This window comes from Schistocerca nitens, chromosome 4 (genome assembly GCF_023898315.1).
Source record: "Schistocerca nitens isolate TAMUIC-IGC-003100 chromosome 4, iqSchNite1.1, whole genome shotgun sequence".
NCBI classification, from domain to species: domain Eukaryota; kingdom Metazoa; phylum Arthropoda; class Insecta; order Orthoptera; family Acrididae; genus Schistocerca; species Schistocerca nitens.
In genome coordinates this window covers 933,895,843-933,918,992 of record NC_064617.1, presented here as the reverse complement: position 1 = coordinate 933,918,992, position 23,150 = coordinate 933,895,843, and the positions used below count along the sequence as shown (strand labels likewise).

Here is a 23,150-nt window from a genome sequence, read left to right as displayed (position 1 = left end):
CGCCGTGCAGGTGAGCGCCACAATCAGGACTGCATACGACCGAGGCACACAGGGCCAACACCCGGCATCATGGTGTGGGGAGCGATCTCCTACACTGGCCGTACACCACTGGTGATCGTCGAGGGGACACTGAATAGTGCACGGTACATCCAAACCGTCATCGAACCCATCGTTCTACCATTCCTAGACCGGCAAGGGAACTTGCTGTTCCAACAGGACAATGCACGTCCGCATGTATCCCGTGCCACCCAACGTGCTCTAGAAGGTGTAAGGCAACTACCCTGGCCAGCAAGATCTCCGGATCTGTCCCCCATTGAGCATGTTTGGGACTGGATGAAGCGTCGTCTCACGCGGTCTGCACGTCCGGCACGAACGCTGGTCCAACTGAGGCACCAGGTGGAAATGGCATGGCAAGCCGTTCCACAGGACTACATCCAGCATCTCTACGATCGTCTCCATGGGAGAATAGCAGCCTGCATTGCTGCGAAAGGTGGATATACACTGTACTAGTGCCGACATTGTGCATGCTCTGTTGCCTGTGTCTATGTGCCTGTGGTTCTGTCAGTGTGATCATGTGATGTATCTGACCCCAGGAATGTGTCAATAAAGTTACCCCTTCCTGGGACAATGAATTCACGGTGTTCCTATTTCAATTACCAGGAGTGTATATCACTTCTCTGGATTGCAGATCACACACCACTTCAGAAACATATCCCTCTGGTAATAAATAGCCGAGGAGCATGGTGAAAAGCACAAGAAAAAGAGGAAGAAGCACTTTCGAGAACAATAGATGTCGGGAAAGTGGAAGCAGGATCACACGACATGAAACAAATCTAAATGTTAATAGACAATTCATACCTAGAGGAAGCAACAGAAGTGATAGGAGAACTCCTAAGACAAACCGCCAATCCTAGGTACAAAGTAAGAGCGAAAGAATGGTTTGAAACAGACTGTCATGGTGTAAGACAAGATGTACTAGAAAGCCTACACCAACTAAAACAGCGAGCAGAGGACGCTATACTCCTTAGGACTTACGCTGAAAAAAGAAGTATCTATAAGAAAACTCTGAAATAAAATAAGAGAACATTCTGGGAGAGAGAGGGAAAGAAACAAGACCCATATATTGCGCTAAGCCCCAGAAAACAAGCTGAAACACATTGCACCAATATGGAAATATGAGAGATCAATACGACAACATACTGAACAAGGGATGACTAAGAGGGAGACCAGAGGGCAGAGAGGATACAATGTTACAATCATGGAATATGTCCCATTGACCAAAGAAGATATCAATGATGCCATTACCAGCATCAAGAACAAAAAATCTGCAGACCTTATAGCGAATATTTAAAAGGCACTAGTAGAGGACCAAAGAGAGAGCTGGCCCATTTTGCTAGTGCGTGTTGCCTACAGCAGGGGAAGGTATGCACTCAGGGGCAAACCTATTGTTCTCCTTTGATTGACAGGTACTTAACCTATTGTTCTCCTTTGAGTTACAGGTAGTTAACCTACTATTCTGCTAAAAGGATCCTTCCTTTTGATTGACAGGCACTTAAACCTATTGATCCCCCCAAGGAACCCTCACCCTCGCTGCTACAGGTACACTTTCAAGTCTGAGTTATTGGATTTATTGGATAGCCCCTCTCATTCTTATCAATTTGATTGAATACTTAATTAAATTGATCAATTAATTAAACCTCTCCCCCTCTGGTAACACCCTCCCCTCCCACCCTGGCTACCAGAAATTGGCAGGAAAAAGACTCAGTTGATCAGTCATTTGGAGGGAATTAGGTTGTAGTGTGTGGAATATTGTTTAAGCACTTTAGACAATGTATAGAATATTATTTAATTATTTATGGCAGTGTATGGAATATAGTTTATTTATTTAGTTAAAGAATTTGTCCAGAAATCAATTGTTGTGTATGGAATGTTGTTTAAACAATTTAGACAATGTGTGGAATATTGTTTGTTTAAACAATTTAGGGGATTCAAGGCAGTGTATTGAATATATGGGAATTGGTGGCCCTTTGGTGGAAATGAAGGATCTTGTAACAGGAAATTCAAGGGTATATACCTTACTTATAAAATATTCAGTTTGTGGGGGTTGGATTTGTCTTGCTCATTATTCTCTGCTGTTTGGAAACACGTAGGTCTTGTAAGAAGTAATTACATGTGGCACACATGTTGCATAACCTAACATTCAGCACTGTACTCTGGGTGTCTTAACCTAATGTTCGGCCCTTTATTGGCACTTAACCTATTGTTCTGTTGATTGGTTTTCCATGTCACCCCCATTTCCTTAAACTATTGCACAGCCTTCGATACCAAATTAAGTAATTATTTATATCCACCCACCATTTTGTGATACACTTTTCGAATTTCACATGCTTTTGAACGCCATTTCTGGTGCATTCTCTTTTGCCACCCACCCCCTTAAACTATTGTACTGCGTTTTACATAAAAATTATGCAAATTAACCTAGTGTTCCGCACTTAACCTGCTGTTCGAGCCCATGTCACCCACTCATGCACACCCTCCCAGTAACTATTGTACCGCTAACACCACGTTGATATAAAAAGTTTATGCTAATTAATTAATTAGATATTCTTCACATGTATGGGGTAGTTTTTTTTTTTTAATTCACTGCATCCTAATGGTCAGTAAAATCGGTAGAATATAGTTGAAACAAAATATCGCTAATAAAAAACACATCCCGCCACTCGACACCCGACGCAGTCGCCGCCGACTCTGCATACGCCCCCAGGAGTCAGGATGCACCAGCAGTCCCCATGAAGTGACGATGCGGCTATCAGCTGCCAAACCACATGTAGTTGTCAATTTGGGTCCTGCAAGGATGAAGCAGCAGTAACTCTTTCATACATGACACCCGAGAAATACCTGGTGTAACGTGTTCACCTAGGCACCGTTGCTGGTGCGATGAAGCATAGCTGCGGTGCGGGTCCAGCACCAAGAGAGATGTTGCAATGCTTCCCAGAATAGCACAGGGTGCATTCTTCCTAGCAATCCTAACGGGACAGCCTGTCCGTCACTGAATTTACCCATCAAACTGCTGCTGCTGCCAGTGTGGGAGCACTGTCTGCCCTTTTTTTCTGTAGATGAGACTTTCAGCGGTAAAAAACTATTTTGTACACATTGCCATATTGGATTGACAGTTAAACCCTGCAAAAGTTGTCAATAGATCATCAAATACATACAAGACTCACAAGAATATTGGGAACCAGTAACATATTTACCAGTGTAACTACAATCAAATATTATGATTCCCGCTGCAGTCTGACACCGATCGATGTATAGGCAATGTCTCCTCTCGACGGCTGTGATTCTGGAATGAATCTCAGTATATATAGGACATATAATGTTCCACATACAAATCTCTCTCACAGCCTTGGTTATCGATGCACTGAATCTACATGTCTCTCATGATAGGACATACACTCATTTTCTCTGGTCATGCCACAACATAAGCCACAGTAACATTACACTGCAATATATACACATTTTACACAAACAGTGCAGTTATCTTTTACATCTGTACAGCACCCAAAAAAGTTATGGTATACCTACACTCACACTGGCTATACGTCTCAATTCTCCTCAGTCCTTGGAAATTATCTGACAAAGTCTTCGAATCAGTGCTTCTGGAAGGTGCTGCATCTTACCAAGATTTTCTCAAACAAGTGTTATGAAGGACAGGTGTTCGGCACTATGTGATAATGAATACTGCACCTGCAGACGTAATGCTTGGAAAGACATCAACCGACGCGGGTTGGCGTACTGTAATCTACATCACTAACAATAGAACAATAAGAAAAATGTGAGGGTACGCTTAGGGGTGCCGATGAGGGGACGTATTGCTACAGCCGTATTGCGCGCCCTGTTTGCACACTATAGTGTACCTGTAGCAGAACAGCAGGTTAAGTGCAGAACACTAGGTTAATTTGCATAATTTTTATGTAAAACGCAGTACAACAGTTTGAGGGAATGGGTGACATAAAAGAATGCACCAGAAATGGCGTTCAAAAGCATGTGAAATTCGAAAAGTGTATCACAAAATGGTGGGTGGATATAAATAATTACTTAATTTGGTATCAAAAGCACTACAATAGTTTAAGGAAATGGGGGTGACATGGAAAACCAATCAACAGAACAATAGGTTAAGTGCCGATAAAGGGCCGAACATTAGGTTAAGACACCCAGAGTACAGTGCTGAACGTTAGGTTATGCAACATGTGTGCCCCATGTAATTACTTCTTACAAGACCTACGTGTTTCCAAACAGCAGAGAATAATGAGCAAGACAAATCCAACCCCCACAAACTGAATATTTTATAAGTAAAGAATATACCCTTGAATTTCCTGTTACAAGATCCTTCATCTCCACCAAAGCGCCACCAATTCCCATATATTCCATACACTGCCTTGAATCCCCTAAATTGTTTAAACAAACAATATTCCACACATTGTCTAAATTGTTTAAACAACATTCCATACACAACAATTGATTTCTGGACAAATTCTTTAACTAAATAAATAAACTATATTCCATACACTGCCATAAATAATTAAATTATATTCTAAAAATTGTCTAAAATTTTTAAACAACATTCCACATGCTGCAACCAAATTCCCTCCAAATTACTGATCAACTGAGTCTTTTTCCTGCCAATTTCCGGTAGCCAGGGTGGGATGGGAGGGGGTTTACCAGAGGGGGAGAGGATAATTAATTGATCAATTTAACTACATCATCAATCAAATTGATAAGAGTGAGAGGGGCTATCCAATAACTCAGACCTGAAAGTGTACCTGTAGCAGCGAGGGGTGAGGTTTCCTGAGGGGGAGGGGAGTGTGAGAGGGAGGGGAGTGTGAGGGGGAGGGTAGTGTGAGGGGGAGGGGGAGTAATAGGTTAAGTGCCTGTCAATCAAAAGGAAGGATCCTTTTAGCAGAACAATAGGTTAAGTACCCGTCAATAAAAGGATAACAATAGATTTGCCCCTAAGTGCATACCTGCCCCTGATGTAGCAACCTGCACTAACAAAATGGACCAGCTCTCTCTTTGGTCCACTACTGACACTACCCAAATACTAACGCCAATGTGGACAAAACTCTACAATAAGTGCATAGATACAGCCTCCATTCCACAACAGTAGAGACGGTCAATATTAAATGTGCTATATAAAGGGAAAGGCGATCCCGAGGACCCTAGCAAATATGGAGCCCTAGAAAACTTACCTTTCAAAGTGTTCACAAAAATAATAACAGAAATAATAAAGGAAACAATCAACAAACACCTCCCTGAAAGTCAAATGGGATTCAGGAAGGCAAGATCAACTCTGACTGCAATATAAGTCCTGCTAAAGAGCATTTGGGAAGTCCTTGAAACAGAGAAAAGTTTTATGTGGTATTTGTAGACTTCACAAAAGACTTTGACTTTATAAACAGAAAATTAATGAACAAAAAACTAGAGGAAATCCTAGGAGAAAACAAATACTCTAATCAAATGGAGTACTACAGGGAGATCCACTGAGTCCTCTGTTATTTATCCTTGCAACAGAAGAAACTGTAAGAATACCGCAAAGGGACGGTGTAATCTAATACGCATATTCAGACAATATTGTAATAGGCACAAACGACACTGCAAAGTTACAAGAAGCGATAAACGATATGGAAGATTGCAAGATTGGTGTGTCAAACACAGCTTCGAAATAAATGTGGCGAAAACATAAATGATGGTACTCAGAAATGGAGGCAGAGAACCTGCATCAGCTGAGATCTTGATATGGGAGAGAAAACTGAGGATTGGACCAGACTTAAGAGTGCCTAAGGATTACAATACAAACAACTGCATTTCACAAAACATGTAACAGAGAAAAAATGCAATCCATGAAATACAATACATCAGATCCCTTAGTCTAGAAACAGCAATGGCACTGTTTAGGGCAAAAATCTTCCCAATACTGACATACGGCATAGAAATTATCAGACCACTTCTTACAGTGAAAAACCTAACGTCACTAGAAACAGTTTTGTCTTCAGATTTAGGTTCATTACCTCCGTAAAGCAAACCAAACACGTAATCACCAAAACCATTCAAAACTGTGGTTTATCTGCATTAATGACTTTCTCTTAAGATAGCGCCAGTGTCGAGCAGCCGCACGTGCAGCAGGATCGACACACAGAGCAAGCTGCGTTACTATAGGAGGAGAAGGCGTTCGCACCTTACAGTGTATAAAACTGTGGATAATCTTGTGATTAATAGAAACAACGGTGTGGGTTAACAAGTGATTTTGCATGGCCCATCAGTGTTTTGTGGATGTTTATTGAATTTTACGCTTACGAACAATGATGCCGCACAACATGGTAATGGTTGGGTTACTATGGCTCTAGTACGTGGTGCTAAAGTAGACTCTATAGCAGGGCTTGAGTCTTTTAACAGTCGAGAAATTATTGCTTAAGGACACTTCAGATTTGCGATGTGTACAACAGAGACATTGGTACATCTTGTTATATGACCTATATAAAGAAACCAACAGAAGTGCCCAAAACAACATGAGCCAGATTTGTATACCTGCTGGCGAACAAACCTTTCCTCATTGAAGACCTACACACAAACCTGATGCTACCCAACATCAGCGCTTTGGAAAGTCTACTTAAAACAACGAAGGAAAAAATGGAAGATATACCTCCACAGCACAGGCACTATGATTGACTGAACATGGGCAAAGGAAAACTTTGAAATGAGACACATGATCACCAGATGGCAGTCCACGGTTTCCACCACCACCATATTTCCATACCATAAAGCAAAAGCAATGTGTGAGTGTAAACTATGTCATCAAATATGCAAATGTAACCATATAGAACTCTATACCAAAAGGACATGGTCAATAAGTGACTATGCAAATCACAATATGTAACATTTCTAATTTCGTTTATCATCATCATAGCACCGTACTTTGAATTTGTATGGCTATTTGGTACAAATAAAATTATTATTATATGTTTCTGCACATTAACTTGTTATATATTGTCGTCCTCATATACTGTGGAATGCATGCATATAATTTCAGTTGGTGTGTGGTTAGTATAAAATTCTTTATTTTTCTAATGTCATATGTGTGGTTAAAATCATTCTCCTCAAACACTTCGTGTCTGCAGTATACTCATGTCAGTGCAATTTGCTAGTATTTAAAATGCAAATGCAAAGCTGCCTAGTTTATTTGATATGAAGTCAGTAAGTGTATAACAACTTAAGTCCTTGTCCACATTTAGCCCTACGAGTTTGATAGTGTCAACTTCATCCATAAGTTGATTGTTATGTTGTATTTTAAGTTCCACACATTTCAAACCTTACGTTTTGAAATGTACCATATACGGGTTTTTTCAATGGCATCTTCATCTTCAGTTCTGGAAACAGAACTGATGGGGTATTTATATTTATGGGTTAAGTCATTCACATGCCGTAGGAACACGACTCACCCCAAAATGGAGCCTTAAGGTACACCTTGTCATACTGTACTCCATTAAAATAATAATTCACTGCATTAGAAATGGTAGTTAACTTTGTTTTCTGTTGTGCAAGCACAGAGCACTGCCCTTAATCCTATATTTGTAGATAAGAAAGGCATGGTTCACGGAGTTAAATGCTTTTCTAGGACCATAGAAAAAAACTTGCAACTTCACTCCTCTGATCCAACAGTTTGCATAGGTTTCATAGCTTTTCAATAACACTATTGACTGCATATTAGGGCATCAATTTCAGCAGTATCTTTCACACACTCAAAATATGAAGGGGGGAAACAGAAAAAAATCTACTGTCTGATTACATGTTAACTGCTCAATGAAATGGAACCACTTTCCCATTTCTATCCTTCCCATTACTATGTGCAGGTCTTAGTATCTACTTTTGGTTTTATGCCAATTATGTGCAGATCTTAATTATGCATTATTAATTTTAATTGTTAATTCAAATCTGAACTATCCATTTTCTAGTGTGATGAAATTATTAATATTAATTTTAGTTGTTAATTCATTAATCTTCCATATCCAAAGATATTAATGTTTTGTCAATTGTTTGTTCTTTGGAGGAGATGGGTTTTGGAGGGAAGTTTCAACGGCAGTTGAATGCATGTGGCAGGTGGTGATGGAACAATTGGGCAGTGGAAATGTTATGTATTTTTTGTGAATAAACAACGATGACGCAAAAATTATGCAGATTGTTATTGCATCATACACATACAGGAAGATCAGCTGCAGTAAGATCTACGATTCTCTTTCCTAGCAGAGCAACCTACATCCCAAGGATTTTATGTTAAGTATTGCTTTTAACAGAAACAGAGAACGGACTCTAAAAATACAAGTCTTTTAGTTTTTCCGGATGTTTATCTGGTGGTGGAGGAAACAAAGAAATACATGCCTAATTCTGTAAGTGCAGACATTACTATTTGGTGTAGTCCTTAACGTGTGAAGACCCTCTCATCACATCAATAGTAATTGGAATGCTTCCCAAGGTAGCGGGAACGTTTCATCAATCACTTGAATTACACACAGGTCAATGCCTAAACAGGATTAATCTGGAGTGATTTAAAATAGAACTACAGCATAAATGCAATAGTAAAAAAAGTCGATGCCTGCCAGTCAGTCATTATAACAGTTCTAAGGAAACATCCTTCATCCTCCAAACCTTATCAAGTTGTTGTTGTTGTGGTCTTCAGTCCTGAGACTGGTTTGATGCAGCTCTCCATGCTACTCTATCCTGTGCAAGCTTCTTCATCTCCCAGTACCTACTGCAACCTACATCCTTCTGAATCTGCTTAGTGTATTGATCTCTTGGTCTCCCTCTACGATTTTTACCCTCCACGCTGCCCTCCAATGCTAAATTTGTGATCCCTTGATGCCTCAGAACATGTCCTACCAACCGATCCCTTCTTCTAGTCAAGTTGTGCCACAAACTTCTCTTCTCCCCAATCCTATTCAATACCTCCTCATTAGTTACGTGATCTACCCACTTTATCTTCAGCATTCTTCTGTAGCACCACATTTCGAAAGCTTCTATTCTCTTCTTGTCCAAACTGGTTATCGTCCATGTTTCACTTCCATACATGGCTACACTCCATACAAATACTTTCAGAAACGACTTCCTGACACTTAAATCTATACTCGATGTTAACAAATTTCTCTTCTTCAGAAACGCTTTCCTTGCCATTGCCAGTCTACATTTTATATCCTCTCTACTTCGACCATCATCAGTTATTTTACTCCCCAAATAGCAAAACTCCTTTACTACTTTAAGTGTCTCATTTCCTAATCTAATCCCCTCAGCATCACCCGATTTAATTTGACTACATTCCATTATCCTCGTTTTGTTTTTGTTGATGTTCATCTTATATCCTCCTTTCAAGACACTGTCCATTCCGTTCAACTGCTCTTCCAAGTCCTTTGCTGTCTCTGACAGAATTACAATGTCATCGGCGAACCTCAAAGTTTTTACTTCTTCTCCATGAATTTTAATACCTACTCCGAATTTTTCTTTTGTTTCCTTTACTGCTTGCTCAATATACAGATTGAATAACATCGGGGAGAGGCTACAACCCTGTCTCACTCCTTTCCCAACCACTGCTTCCCTTTCATGCCCCTCGACTCTTATAACTGCCATCTGGTTTCTGTACAAATTGTAAATAGCCTTTCGCTCCCTGAATTTTACCCCTGCCACCTTCAGAATTTGAAAGAGAGTATTCCAGTTAACGTTGTCAAAAGCTTTCTCTAAGTCTACAAATGCTAGAAACGTAGGTTTCCCTTTTCTTAATCTTTCTTCTAAGATAAGTCGTACGGTTAGTATTGCCTCACGTGTTCCAACATTTCTACGGAATCCAAACTGATCTTCCCCGAGGTCCGCTTCTACCAGTTTTTCCATTCATCTGTAAAGAATTCGCGTTAGTATTTTGCAGCTGTGACTTATTAAACTGATAGTTCGGTAATTTTCACATCTGTCAACACCTGCTTTCTTTGGTATTGGAATTATTATATTCTTCTTGAAGTCTGTGGGTATTTCGCCTGTCTCATACATCTTGCTCACCAGATGGTAGAGTTTTGTCATGACTCCCAAGGCCATCAGTAGTTCTAATGGAATGTTGTCTACTCCCGGGGCCTTGTTTCGACTCAGGTCTTTCAGTGCTCTGTCAAACTCTTCACGCAGTATCTTATCTCCTATTTCATCTTCATCTACATCCTCTTCCATTTCCATAATACTGTCCTCAAGTAAATCACCCTTGTATAAACCCTCTATATACTCCTTCCACCTTTCTGCCTTCCCTTCTTTGCTTAGAACTGGGTTGCCATCTGAGCTCTTGATATTCATACAAGTGGTTCTCTTCTCTCCAAAGGTCTCTTTAATTTTCCTGTAGGCAGTATCTATCTTACCCCTAGTGAGACAAGCCTCTACATCCTTACATTTGTCCTCTAGCCATCCCTGCTTAGCCATTTTGCACTTTCTGTCGATATCATTTTTGAGACGTTTGTATTCCCTTTTGCCTGCTTCATTTACTGCATTTTTATATTTTCTCCTTTCATCAATTAAATTCAATATTTCTTCTGTTACCCAAGGATTTCTATTAGCCCTCGTCTTTTTACCTACTTGATCCTCTGCTGCCTTCACTACTTCATCCCTCAGAGCTACCCATTCTTCTTCTACTGTATTTCTTTCCCCCATTCCTGTCAATTGTTCCCTTATGCTCTCCCTGAAACTCTCTACAACCTCTGGTTCTTTCAGTTTATCCAGGTCCCATCTCCTTAAATTCCCACCTTTTTGCAGTTTCTTCAGTTTCAATCTGCAGTTCATAACCAATAGATTGTGGTCAGAATCCACATCTGCCCTTGGAAATGTCTTACAATTTAAAACCTGGTTCCTAAATCTCTGTCTTACCATTATATAATCTATCTGATACCTATTAGTATCTCCAGGATTCTTCCAGGTATACAACCTTATCAAGTTAAATTAACAAAAATATAATACTAACTTGAACAAGGGACACTTGAATAGGTAGACAAATTTTGCTTTCTAAATCTATATTAACATCCATACTCTACAAACAACTGTGAAGTGCATGGTGGAGGGTAATTCCCACAGTACCGGTTATTAGGGCTTCTTCCATTTCATTCACTTATAGAACACACGAAGAACAACTACTTTATTGCCTCTGTGTGCACTGTAGTATGTCTTATCTTCATGATCACTATGGGAGAAATACACAAAAGTTGTAGAATATTCCTAAACTCATCACTTAAAATATGTTCTTCAAACTCTATAAGTATGCTTTCATACGGTAGTTTGCATCTACTTTCAAGCATTCGCAAATTCACGTCTTTTTCAGCATCTCCATGATGCTCTCCCATGGGTTAAACAAACCTGTGAACATCAGTGTTGCCCTTCTTTGTATCCGTTCAATATCCCCTGTCAGTCCTATTTGGTATGTGCCCACACACTTGAACAATGTTCTATGATGGGTAGTATGAGTGTCGGGGAGAAGCGAGAGGTCTCCATAAGTGCAGTCAACATATTCGCCTTCGAATGCATCTTCATGTTTTTGATTACTGACAAAGTTTCCTGAGCAACCCCCCCCCCCCCCCCACACACACACACACAAAACGAGTCACTTCACAAATGCTGCAATGTCTAACGCGGAACACTCTTTGGAAGTGACTGCCGCGGGGTATGTCGGAAATGCGAGATGATCTGTCACAGCTGATTCTAAGTGAGTGATGACTGAACTGCAGCTGACAATACATTTTGTACCCATGAATTTAAATGTATGTCCTAAGATAACTACAATCTCTTGATGTGCAAGGTATCTGAGAAATGTCGGTCAACAATCTGCATCAGAACTACAATCACAGTAGCTTGCTCACGGTGGTTAAAGGTAATTTCTACGAGCAAACTCAAGATAGAAAAAATTCAGCTTCAGCACTTAACGTACTCGCTATCACTGTTTGCCTGAAACAATACTCACATGAGTTACCATGTACCAACCAATACTTGTTGATACTTGGTTCCACTTTATGGGCAACACAGGCAGATTCCAAAAGAAAAAGTAATGATATGAAGAAAAATAAGGGGAAATAAAGTCAAATATGATGATGAAATTGACGCGGCAAAGAAACAGAAAAAAAATATACATATAACCCGATTAACTGTACGACTGTGATGGTGTTATCATAACGCATTACGTTCCTCCACGGCAGACCGTCAGTGCACAGTATTACTGTTCGTTTTTGGAGCATCACCTGTGACCAGCTTTGCGAAAGAAGTGGCAACACTTTCTGCGCACCCACCCATCATTTTGCATGACAATGCGTGGGCGCACACTGCGCACGCTATGGCTGCTCTGTTCGGTCGATGGGACTGAGAAGTACTGTACAATCTACCATACTCCCTGGACTTAGTCCTTGTGACTTTGATTTGATTCGTGGCATTTGCTTCAGAACTGTTCCAGAGATTTGACATGCAGTATACCACTCCATTCGCACCATCAACAGAACAGGCTCTGCTAACGGTATACTACACCTTCCACATCGCTGGCAATGAGCTCTACTCAACACTGGTGACTACTTTGAAGGACAGTAACAGGTGCAAACATGTAATTCTTTTGAATCGGTTGTGAATAAATCGTTGCCATTATTTAAGTTCCAACCCTCATATTTATGACTGTGGTACTCGAGTCACAATGATGAATTGCAATCTTCAAAAATATGACTTCACGCAATGTCATGTGAATCTTATCAAATGTAAACAGATCTCTGTAGTTAGGATAACTGTATATTCGATCCTGAATCGCGTTTTGTGCGAAAGTATCCTGTTGTGCTTAGTTAGCGCTGTGTATGAAATGTGTGTATTTCATTAGCATCGTTATGTGTGTGCTTTGTTTCTCGTGTGGTTATCATGTATCATGAAATACAAAATAAAAGTGACAGACCCATTGTTTGGGCTCCAAACACATCAAGGAAAAATGCCGGAAAAGGAACTGGAATGAACCAACCAATTGTTGTGGCTGTTCGGCAACAACGAACAGTTCGAGCATGACGTTGAGTGTTCTGATGGGAAGAAACAAGCTCCAACGCGTAAAGTGTCAACTATCAAGTAATTTTAATCTGACTATCAGTTGCTAATTATGAAGCATTACAGATGTTAACCTTGTGTTTGTGTTTAAATATGGTCTTCAATTCCCAAATATCTCCCTCCAGCAAACTGAATAGGCATGATACACAAAGCTATTATATCTAGGGTATATATTACTTATCACAAATGTAACTGCAAAAGTTGTACTCGTATTGGGAGGAAAATTAAATGCCATGATTTTAGTGATGGACTTATATAAGTCATCATTTTACTCTATTTATATATCCAGTAGAAACTAGGTAACAATTAAAACCTCTAGTCCATTATTTACTTGCTAGACTAGGATAGCAATACAAGTCCAGTCCCCATTGCTTCTTCCAAATATGATAATTTAACAGTTCTGTCCATTGCACTGCTACAAGCCACTTGCGTCCACAATAGTGGCCACCGTCAAGTTGGCAGTGCTTTCTTTTTCAGGGCTTTACATTTGTAGCCCCACTGCCATGTTTTGGTGGAGGTGGTTGCCATTAGACATCATCTTTTACTGTGTGCAGCTTTGGATACTTGACAACAAAAGACACGCTTTCAGCCTCTGTCCTGTAAAGTTGTTTAGGGAGTACTTTCAAAAAGGATGCCTATAGTGATCTTGAGTTTGATATTTAATTTAGCAGCTCATAAGTAAAGAAGAATGTGAAGTTACATCAATAGAAACTGAAAGTCGCAACAGTCCATCTGATGACCGACAAGTGCTCGCCAATAGTATGAGATAAATAAGTTCACTGTGCTCCTTCAAGATTTCTTTTCACAGGTAGCCATTGTGAAATAGATTGTTCGACTTAATACATACACAGGAATTAATATATGACTTCCAGTTTCAGGACATTTCAAAGTCCAGTGCACGAGTACATTCAGGATTTTATTAATGGTGATCTTCAAAAAAATTATTACTTTTGAACATTCAATGCTGTCTTTATAAGCCTGTATGTAATGTTATTCAGTATGTGATGTTTTTTATTAATAAAAAATTTATGTTTTGGATCATAATTTGAAAAAAATCAATGTCATCCACCCATTTCATCTCCTATGGGCTATAGTTTATTCAGTGCGATCTGCTGCTGTATCCCGTCGGGGCTTTCAAAAACAGATTGGGGCAAATTCTCAAAAGAACTGAATGATTCACTAGAAGAGATTCCTCCTTTATCGAGTTCTGAAGTGATTAACCTTTTATTTAGCAATGTTGCTCTCAAGCAATATCAAAATTGCACACTATTTTCTGCAATGTGTTTCAAGTTTCGTCCTTGGATAGGTAATTATGCTTGCAAGCAATATTTGTTAAGCTCTCATATGCAGCAATAATTTGTTGTCTATGATAAGTTCCTGAACAGTGAGCACCTTCAGCAGAAATGTGCAAGGTTATGAAAGCATCAGTTACCAGTATGGCAGTTTGTTACAATTTTGTGGTGCTGTTTTTTATTGTGCAACGAAAACTGATGGTAAACGGAAAGAGGAAGTCTTGAAGGTGAGTTATCATACGAATGTGTCCACAAATTCTTATATGAGACATTGCAAATGGACTTATCTTTTCTGGGAAGAGGAATCTTGGATTTGGGTGGACAACAAAACCAAGTGAGGAAGAAAACTGTGGCTCCTGTGCCACTGAATGATATGCGATATGACAGTTTTTGTCACTGGCCAGAGTATGGGCCAAAAGAGAAGATGTATATGTCGCCCTCACAGATAGTTGACTGTAAAATTGGAACTGTTTTGTGCTCTGTACCAAAGTGGACTTTTTAAAACTCATTTCACATGCAAAAGTGCAAAATGCAATCATTTTTTCAGCCACAGTAATAACATTGTTGTAATTTTATTGTACCACCCATGCACCTTTTGAGGGCAGTGATACAATTAACAAACTATATACTGAAACAATGTTCATAAAATTGTTCATATGACCTTATACAAGGTGTGATCAAAAGGCAACAGGAATTTTTGTTTTTCTTAAAGAATCTTTATTTATTCATGAACATAAAATTTGCCTTTTCCACGAAATTCTCCTCAGATACAACACCCTCAAGCCAGTGCTTTTTCAGACCTTCAAAGCACTTCTGGAACTCACTTTTCGTTATGGTTTTAAGCTCCTTCAGCAATTCTCTTTTTATCTCTTCAATGGTAGCAAAACTATATCCTCTCATGGTTGTCTTCAGCCTCTAAAGCCACCCTGCCAGCCCTGGTGTTGTCTACAACGCAGGGCACACTATCAGAGGAGTAGGAGGCAGTCCCCACAGACAGTTTCAAGGCAAAAGTCACCGCCACATATTGTGGGGATAGTCTTTTGTTCCATGGAGGACACTAACACTTTGATGGCAATAGGAACAGTGTAACATTTGGCTTGTAGCCCTGAGGGACGCCTTTCACTTGGACTCTTGGGGAGATGAGTGATGCACCAACTCTAACACGTTACAATCAGAGAAATAAAAATTGATAAATAAAAAGAACGCAGGGAGCCTCAAAAGACCTAGTCACAGAAGCTAAATAAAAGATGCCACCAAGCCACATCATATGCCCTACAAAAATAAGACATGACTGTGAATAAATGTTGCCACTTACAACAAGCCTATCAGTGTGCTGGAATCAACCTAACCAGATAGTCAGCTGTTGATCATCCCTCCTGGAAACCATATTGATAGGGGGCAAAAGGACCCAGCCTAATCATCAAGCTACTGTCTTTCATGCAGTTTGCAGAACATGTTGGAGAGACTAATGAGTAAGTAGCTGTCAACACACAGAGTTTTGCCATGGTTAAGGATTGGAATGATGGTATCTTCAGTGTGAAAGGAAAACACCTTCTAGGAAAATACAGTTGAAGACCCTCAGCAGATGTAGTCTGCGAGTCAAATTCAGGTGTGAATCATCTGCTTATGAATTGAATCAGGTACTGGGGCTGTATCATGATACGAGTCAACAGCCTGAAGCAGTTCCAAGATTCGTGAAAGATTCATGATACAATACAGGGTTATGGGAGTAAAGAATTATGGAACATCTTCAACTTGTCTTTTATGCATTCAGAAGGTAGAAGTATGAAGAGGATGCCATTATTGCCATAAACTGGGTCATGAGATCTTCAGTAACAACTAACGCATCAGTAGAAATACCACCATGAAGGAAGACAGCATGAAAAGTTGTTGATCTTTGCCGGCACATTAGACAATCGAATTTGCCCACACCTCCACACCAGGGATGATGATGCATACATTCACAAGGAGAGGACCTTAACATTCCCAGCACTCCTTAACTTGGTAGTGAGCCTTTGCAAGAAACCACTCAAAAGTGATTAGGGCAGTCTGCAAAGAATGTAGCTAGAATCATGCAGTGCCCATTGCCAGACCTGAATAGCTGCTGCAATTTTTTATGGTACATCACAGAAAAGGCTGGCAGTTGAGGGAGCCCACAGAAAGGGGGACAGCAGTTCCAGAAGTGTATCTGATAGCACTGAAAATGTCTCACACAATTTTGTTGACACCATCTGATGGACAGCGGGAAAACACAGAGGTATACAACTTCCAGTTGGCTCTTCAGAGAGCCCAATGTGTTAAATGCTCTGTAGGGCAGTGACAAGAAAGGGACAGGATCACATGGAAATCACGACGAAGCAATTGTAACATTAATAGCCGAAAACATGTCATGGGTGTCACTAAAGTCAGAAGGCTTTCAGTCATTAATAAGACACAGATCATAATCAGACCGAGCGAGGTGGCGCAGTGGTTAGACACTGGACTCGCATTCGGGAGGACGACGGTTCAATCCCGTGTCCAGCCATCCTGATTTCCGTAAATCGCTCCAGGCAAATGCCGGGATGGTTCCTTTCAAAGGGCACGGCCGAGTGCCTTACCCGTCCTTCCCTAATCCGATGAGACCGATGACCTCGCTGTCTGGTCTCCTTCCCCAAAACCAACCAACCAACCAACCATAATCAGAAAGAAATTGTCAATCAGAAGGCCCCTACTAAACAACAGGGCACTCCTCCAGAAGACGTGGTGTGCATTTATATCCCAAAGTAGGGGAAAGGGGAAAAGAGGGAGGGGATGGAGTGCTGTCAGGTGTTTATCTTATATCTGAGGCTAGTATAATCGGATGCTGAAATGTCACAGTGTTTTTAAAGCACTTGTGCATAACGTTTTTGTGGCAGGGCATGGGAACTATGCTGGTATTTACATCGGTGAATGCAGAACACTGCCTAAAAACACTCTGTGAGGCAAATTTGATCTGGGGCTGGAGTGTCTCCCTGTAACCCCGAAGAGGGCACTTTAACAAGTTCAGCTATATGGGTGGGTACAGCGATCCATCATGATATACATATTATGTTCCAATGATGATTTTTCATCGAAGCAAACTAAAAATAGAGCAAATGTTATGTACTAAAAAGCAATCAAAAGCTTGGAGAACGATTGTCCAGGAATAACCAAACCATTACAGATAATGAGTTACTGTATGAAACTGACCAAAAATTGCAGAATTTACATGAATTTAGTTGCAATGCAGCATGCAATACACACTGTCTAAGTTGAGCAGGCAGTGTAGCTAGGAAACAAATCTTTCTAAAATCATTATTGTAAATTGTCTCAAAGGGCATGAAGTTGAGAGCACACTCATAAAGATTAACCAAGCTTTGAAAGTAAAGTAAAAAAGTGTTCACATGAAATGCTGCTGCATTATATACAATACTGAACATACACATTGCCAATCCAGTGCCATTTAACATTTACACTATTTTCACTCAAATGGCTGTGCTAAGTAGTGGTGTTTCAAGTGTAGCAAATGCATGCATTATACAGGAGTATTAATACAGCCTATGAATGTGGATTTGAGATGTGATGTGACTGCTCTTGTCTAATTGGATCTTTCTCATTTGATGCCCAAACAACCAATGCTAAAAGTGCATGCATTATGTTTTCATGAATCATCTGTACTGATGTATTGCCTATGGAAATTTTCCCATTATAGTAACAGTTGTGTTCAGAGAACTCAAGCCAAGACACATACAAGATGTGGGTCAACGGAGGCGTCCGATCCCACCTGTCGGCTTTGACCCGTGACGTAAGGGTGTTGTAGTGTGTGACGTCATGACGGTGCGGAGTTTATTTTATGAGTATGTTGTGTTTGTAGATGTCGTCTTGTTGCGGTTGGTGGTGTATCTATAGTCAGCGTGTTATGTGGTGTATTGGGTTCATTTGGGTGTCGGTGCTTGAAGTGTGCGATTGTTGGTCATGACTGTTGTAGAAGAACGGAAATTAGTTTCAGTGAGTTATGAATTAAGTTTCCGTTGTGTTGTTATTGTGGTGTCGTTTGATGTTATTGATTTGCTGTTTGTCACACGGTAAGTCATTTAATTTTATTTGTGGCTTCTTTTGCTAGGTATGGATATGACTTCTAAGTTTACTAGTGCGTGTCTGCGGGCAGAAATGGGCGACAATGTGTTGTCTGTAATTAAGTTTCTGCAATTTTTTGGGCTTATGGCAGAGACAGTGATATGCGGCGTATGCAAGTTGGGGTTTGGATTCAGTTGTGTTTTGTGTGTGTGTGTGTGTGTGTGTGTGTGTGTGTGTGTGAGAGAGAGAGAGAGAGAGAGAGAGAGAGAGTGAGAGAGATTGGGGTGGCTGAACTAGTGTGCAGCACCGGAACTTTTTTGTGGTAAGTAGTCGTTTTTTTGGGTCTATTGATTGTGTGTTATGATGTTTGGTGGGGCTTTTATGTGTTGTTGGGTCAGTGTTATTTACTGCATGTGTTGGTAGTTGATATTTTGGTATCAGCACGTGTGGTTGATTTATGTATCTTAGGGGAAGTATTCTATTTCGGTTTTTTTTTTTTATATCGTCAGTTGCATTTGAGCTACATAGGTCATGGGAACTGACCAATACCAAAGTGTCATTGTAGGTATGTGTGTTTTGGTATCGTGAGCTGTTGTTGACCTAGAAAGGTCAAGGGAAGCATTTGATTCCAGTGTGTCGTAGCAATGCATGTTTTGGTATTGTGAACTGCTGTTGACCTATATAGGTCAAGGGAAGTGTCCAATCCCAATTTTTGTTGTTTTAGGTGTTGGTTTTGTGGTATCGGTAGTTGCAGTGGGATTATAATTTTTGGAGTAGTTGGTTTTTATTTTGTGGTATCGACAATTGCGGTTGAGCTATGTAGGTGAAGGGAAGTGATCGATTCCTGCCAATATTGTAAGTGTAACGGAATTTGGGAATTTTGTGGTGTTTTTATGTTGTCATTTTGTGTGGTTTGGGATCGTGGTGTGTGTCTGTATGTGTTTATATTTAGTTTGTCACCACCCAAAAAACCCCAATTTCCCGCGCTGGTCCCGTTAGTTTGATTATATTTTTGGAAGGAGATGTGTTTGTTGGTTTTACATGTATATTCGTGTTTGTTGTCATGTTTATGTAATGACGTCATAGGCACCATACTGGAGACATTGAGAATGGTCGTTTCTGCCACATTGGTGACATCATAGGTCAAAGCAGACGGGTGGAATCAGACGCTCCTGTAATCCCCAAGATGCCACCTGCAGGAAGACTGGTCAACCACTGGCAACATACATTCAGCTGGAACCATTCGTTTTTACAACTTTTTATTGCAATGTTCACCGTCAGAGCACACACAAGGTACCAATACTGGTTTCAACGTATTACCAAGTCATTCTCAGATGATCTGAGTGTTTTATATAGTAGTTCTTCAACAGAACAGGCCCAAGGGGATGCTCACACTATATATATATATATATATATATATATATATATATATATATATATATATACAAAGGTGATGTGACTTACCAAATGAAAGTGCTGGCAGGTCGACAGACACACAAACAAACACAAACATACACACAAAATTCAAGCTTTCGCAACAAACTGTTGCCTCATCAGGAAAGAGGGAAGGAGAGGGAAAGACGAAAGGATGCGGGTTTTAAGGGAGAGGGTAAGGAGTCATTCCAATCCCGGGAGCGGAAAGACTTACCTTAGGGGGAAAAAAGGACGGGTATACACTCGCACACACACACATATCCATCCACACATATACACACACAAGCAGACATCTCACAAGCAGGCTTGTGTCTGTATATGTGGGATGGATATGTGTGTGTGTGCGTGTGTGCGCGAGTGTATACCCGTCCTTTTTTCCCCCTAAGGTAAGTCTTTCCGCTCCCGGGATTGGAATGACTCCTTACCCTCTCCCTTAAAACCCACATCCTTTCGTCTTTCCCTCTTTTTCCCCTCTTTCCTGATGTGGCAACAGTTTGTTGCAAAAGCTTGAATTTTGTGTGTATGTTTGTGTGTCTATCGACCTGCCAGCGCTTTCGTATATATATTTGTCGTTTTGTGTGGTTTGGGATCGTGGTGTGTGTCTGTATGTGTTTATATTTAGTTTGTCACCACCCAAAAAACCCCAATTTCCCGCATTGGTTGCGAAAGCTAGAATTTTGTGTGTATATTTGTGTTTGTTTGTGTGTCTATCGACGTGCCAGCGATTTCGTTTGGCAAATGTGTGTGTGTGTGTGTGTGTGTGTGTGTGTGTGTGTGTGTGTGTGTGTGTCAACCTGTATAGTTCAGGAGTTATAGTGTAAGACTTGCACTCAAATCATCTCATCTCATTGTTATCAGTAATGATACCATATGATTTATTTGAGTTTATCATACACAGTTAAAATGAACAATGCAAAATATAGGATGGTATAATGACATTATTATAAAAAGGATAACTACTACTCACCATATAGCAGAGATGTTGAGTCGCAAACAGGCATAACAAAAAGACTGCTTAACAAGTGGGCTTTCGGCCAAAAAATTTCATCTAAAGGAGGCAACACACAGATATTCATGCAAGCACAACTGACACATGGTATGACCACTGTCCTGGTGCCGAGGCTGGAGTCAGCACCCAGAGACAGTGGTGTGTGTGTGTGTGTGTGTGTGTGTGTGTACTGTCTCCTTTAGAAGGCCTTTCAGCTGAGAGCTCACTTGCTTAGCAGCCTTTTTGTTGTGCCTGTGTGCCACTCAGCATCTTCACTATATGGTGAGTAGCAATCTATCCTTTTCATAATATTGACACATATAATTAAAAGCTTTACAAGACAGCCACTGTACCTCCCTAAGGCAGTATTCCTAGTCTGTGTAAACATTCTTTCTTTCTCTGTTCAATATCATATGGATTGAACAATAAACTTTTGTGTTTACAGCTTGTCATTTGCTTTAAACTTCTCATTTTTATATATAATTTTTAAAATACCCCTACACTTATTTTTGAGATGCAATTCATAGTTCAAGACCCTGTTGTATTCCCTCCTCTATATTATCACTGACTGCATTAAGACATTTTAATTTCCTGCTCCATTTTAGAATTTATAGGTTAAAAATGTGTATGTGTCTGTGTAACATAATAATGAAGAAATTCAATTATGAATCTTATCTTAGGACTGAAAATAACGAAACTTATGACAGATCCCCACACGCTATGTCAAAGCCCTTATCTGCACTATACTTTCACCAACAGATCCTAGATCTGTACTTATGCCTCTGTTGAGCTTCAAAATAACAGAGCAGCACTTACAATTTCAAACTGTGGTTCCCACCATAAAACATGTCTGGACAGCTCATTTAAGCGTTGCTGTCATTTTCATAAACACACTTTAATCACGTTTCAATTCAGGAACACTGCAGCTTGAGATAATCATATTACACACAACATTCCTTCTAAACATCTCAAAGTTTTGAAACACAGTTTCAATCCGAATTATGAACTGAACTCAGTTTCGTAATCAGTTAATTTTAATTCTTACCAATGGAGCACAATAACATGATATCACTGGCATATTTGCAGGCAAAACAAAATGAATAAATGAAATATGATGATGTTATGAAAAATTTCTGGATGCTGGTATCTTACAATTTCGTCTGTAGGGGAGATGCGTGTTTCCATTTTCGAATAAAAACAAGTGCACACAGTTGTCAGACGAGAACGTAAAAATGTTGGTTTAAAATACCACGAATGCCTTCTCACAAAGTAAAATGCGGCAGTTTTCAAAAAGATCTGTATTTCTTAATATTTCTGTTTAATGTGAAGACTGCAATGGGACATTTGTTTCCTTTGTGACCAACTCTTGACGTTAATCTCGTCAAGAAAGTACTATTGGAGAGGAGAGTACGACAGTTATAGTATATAATGAAAGGGATACCGACAGTGACACTTTCTAACTTGAAGCGAACACAAAGTGGACATTCTTGCTATAAATAGCACGCTCTTGTCAACGACCTCGAATCTATACAATTCGCCAGTGCATAAAAATGCTACAAACCTACACCGTAAGTTCTCCAGATGAAAAAACAGGAGCTTGTTTACTGGTTACAAAACAATTAAACATAATTAACTGTGCACTGCGGCATAACTACAAGCAACTGCGCATAATTATCAACAAATAAATGCCACATAGCATGGCTGATCATTTTTATATGTAGTAACAAGTGTGAACTATTTATTGCATATTAAATTAATCTTACCTTTCCATATGTGTTTTTAAAGTTGTTTCCAATTGAACGCAAGTTCTGTGCACCTCAAGAAAATTACACGTTCGTTTATGACGAAGAGAGGCATACATTTTGTCAACAGCAGACTTTAGGATAGACGAAATCAACATTTCACTTGCCGTCACCAATGTAAACAAAAAATATTGTCGAGTTCTGCTTTCGAACACTACCGAACACAAACACCAACCAAAGATGATAGCATTACATGACAAGAGATGTGCATTACGACGAAATCGGTACGACTTTTCGCCCTGCGTTGTCGTATTAAATACAAAAGAAACAATAATTTATAGTTCATTTATCTTCTCACAAGATATGAGACACGAATAAAAATAGTGTTTAAGAGGAATTCAATGTTATTACAAATCCGTTAGTCATTGTTGTTCGTTTGCAGTGGATGTATAAACGAAGTATGAGTAACTGTAGCATAAACTTTATTTCATT

General features: G+C 39.8%; 1 protein-coding gene across 2 annotated transcripts in view; it reads right to left on the bottom strand.

Moving 5' to 3' along the window:
- The window catches only part of LOC126253567 (zinc finger protein 672-like), a 167,523-nt gene extending 144,658 nt beyond the window's left edge, over positions 1–22,865 (bottom strand). For both annotated transcript variants that reach the window (XM_049954987.1, XM_049954988.1), the window contains exon 1: positions 22,680–22,865. The gene's annotated coding sequence lies outside the window, so the exon portion shown is untranslated. The remainder of the gene's footprint in view (positions 1–22,679) is intronic.
- Between the last annotated feature and the right edge of the window lie 285 nt (positions 22,866–23,150).